This window comes from Sinocyclocheilus grahami, unplaced genomic scaffold, assembly GCF_001515645.1.
Source record: "Sinocyclocheilus grahami isolate Dianchi unplaced genomic scaffold, SAMN03320097.WGS_v1.1 scaffold783.1, whole genome shotgun sequence".
Lineage (NCBI taxonomy): Eukaryota > Metazoa > Chordata > Actinopteri > Cypriniformes > Cyprinidae > Sinocyclocheilus > Sinocyclocheilus grahami.
This window is the reverse complement of record NW_015505962.1, coordinates 253,221-256,506: the sequence shown is the minus strand read 5'-3', so window position 1 is coordinate 256,506 and position 3,286 is coordinate 253,221.

The following is a 3,286-nucleotide window of genomic DNA, read 5'->3' as shown; positions in this document are numbered from 1 at the left end:
AAATACATCTACACTGTAAAAAAAAATCTGTAAAATTTACGGTAAAAATAGTTATTGCCGGAATTTTACCGTAAAAAATATGGTAGCAACGTTTTAGGTTTTACGGTTTTAACTTAAATTACAGTTAAATACCGTAATTTCATTAACTGATATAATGTTAATATACCAACCTTTTGAAGTACTGAAATCTGTTTTGTACCTTTGTAATACACTGATAACCACCAAATGCAGGTGGTGATGAGAAAGTCACATGATGAACCAAAGCCCATCACAAGCAGCTTTCTAAATACTAACATATATAGAAGGTGCACAGTGTCATTCACACAAACACCAAACACCACCATGGTAACACACATGAAACTGAAATAATGCAATAAACATTCATTTAACAACATTAGGTGTAACACACAACCCTAATATGCAAAACTGATAAGAAAAAACTAAGAAGAAACATAGTTATTTCAACAAAAAAACATCACATTTGAAATGTAACACAGGAAATTCTGGGAATGTCAATTTACAGTTATTCACTGTAAATTATACAGTCTTTTTCACTTCCAAAAACGGTATACTACCGTAAAATTAATGTCCAATACATGTCATGTCCAATAAAGTTTTTCACTGTATATAGTAGGGGAATTTACCGTTAACCATTTAACAGGATTTTACTGTAGCATTTTTACAGTCTTTTACCGTTAAATTCACAGTCTTTTTTTACAGTGTATAGTTAGATGAATTATCTGAACAACACTGAAACGACGAACTGAAAATCAATACTGTAAAGTATACTTTAACGCAAAACATAAACTACTTTAACCATTTAACAGGATTTTACTGTAGCATTTTTACAGTCTTTTACCGTTAAATTCACGGTCTTTTTTTTACAGTGTATAGTTAGATGAATTATCTGAACAACACTGAAACGACGAACTGAAAATCAATACTGTAAAGTATACTTTAACGCAAAACATAAACTACAGGTACACTACGGAGGCTTTCTTATTTAAATACCCATATTTAATACCCTTATGCTTTTGGCACAAACAGCACTAAATCATAGTGTGAGAAGAAAGTGCATTACTTTTTCTTTTCTCTTGGCGGTCACAATAATTACAGTTTTGAAGAGTCCAAGTGGGATTTATGACACTCTTTTTTCATGCTTTCTCTATGTTTATGACACTCCTTTTCTCCATGCCTTGTATATAATTTTGTCTTGAAGTATTATAGAGTATGATACGACGAAAAATAAGTTACATGACACTCCTACATTTTTTTTCTAAAACAGCATGGACCGAATAATTCTTTTTTTTTTTATTATTGTATGGTCACTTTTGGGAAACAAGGATGTATGTCTCTAGAACATGAAATCACATGCACATGAGTTTCCGAAAGCTACTGACCGCTGATGAAATGGAACATCTTTTTGTCCGATCAGCTCTTTTCCCTCTCATTCCCTTATCCCTAAAAGAAAAATATGCATTTTGTAGTGACTTAAACTGAGTTAGAATGTACAACCTTTTCTTCAGGATGCACCTGTTATGGTTTCCTGGTACAACTCAGGTTTAGATAACTGCCCCTTTGACAAAACCACAGAACTTAAGAACAGCATGACCTTACAACACAGGATACTGCCTCTAAAACTTCCTGCTTCAAACATATGCCTGTACAGTTAGAGTAGATGCTGCATTAACATATCAGACAGTGTAATCCAAGGTTGTTGTTTTGACTGCACTGAGAATAAAACATTGGTGCTAGTTTCCCAACTAGCAGATTTTGATTGGCATTCCTCTTTGAGAATTGACTTGAAATGAAGTATAGATAGGTGGGGACAGAAGTCTAAAAATAATTGTGACTTCATCTCACACAATTGCAACTTTATTTCTCCTAATTGCACAATTATTTCAAAATTTGACTTTGTCTCACAATGTTACTTTGTATCTCACATTGCCTTGACATTGTGACTTTTGTTATTTGTTATTTTAAATTTAATCTCACAATTAAGCCTGTCGCAGTAATCAATATATCGACTTCTCGCGCAATATATGTATGACCTCAATCATTTTTGGTGACGCAATATATCGCCCATTATATTTACTTAAAAATTAATGTCACCATGTTTTGTACATTCCACTTGCGCCTGTGTCTTTTGCAGCTTCTCGTACATAACGTGGTGTACCTCTAAAAAAAAAAAGTTTCATCTGCAGATATGGTCTTGTTTAGGAATCTGTGCCTTTGTGCATACGGACTTCTGACTGCTAAGTAGTGATTGTGTTTTTCAGCAATAGTGTGCACCTTTAATTTACAGAGAAAAGAAGGTCAGGGAAAAATCTGTAGATGGAAAAATCTCCATACAAGTTCTTTGTGCATTTTTCTTTTTTTCTACTTGTTACTTTGCACTTTTTGTTAGAAAATGTTTATTGACTATTTATTCAGGTTTTTTAAGGAATCTAATATTTTGATACTTAATTTCCATGGTCTATATATTCTTAATTCTTATTAAAAGTTTGTTGTCATTTGGAAGTGTGTAGGCCTTCTTGCATTATTATGCTGTTACATTATAATTATATATTCAGTGGCATAAAATGGTCTTTAAAATTACAATAATATCATTTATCGCAATTATTTCTGGGGCAATATATCTCACAACAAAAAGTTGTTATCGTGACAGGCCTACTCACAATTATTAAAAAAAAAAAAAAAAAGTAAATTTTTTAAATCTCTTATGTTCACCAAGGCTGCATTTATGTTAAAAATAAACAATGACTTTTTTTCTATTTAATATATTATACAATTTTATTTATTCTTGTAGCTTAATTTTCAACAGGCATTACTCCAGTCTTCAGTGTCACATGATCATTCAGAAATCATATGCCGATTTGGTGCTCAAGAAACAGTTCTAATTATTTTGAATGTTGAAAACAGTTTTGCTGCTTAATTTATTTTGGAAACATTGATAGCTTTTTCAGGATTCTTTGACAAATAAAAATGTCAAAAGAACAGCATTTATCTGAAATATAAATCTTTTTGTAACATTATAAATGTCTTTGTTGTCACTTTTGACCAATTTATTGCTTCCTTGCTGAAAAAAATAATTCATTCATTTTATATATATATATAAAAAAAATGTTTTTACCGTTATGAGTCATCAGTTTATATAGTCTGAGCAATAGAGAGCAAGACTAGAAAGACCACAAGTGCTGAGTAAGCATCCGGCTAATGTGGGTGTTCCTGCACAAACCCACTCAAACAACACACACACACACACACACACACACACACACACACA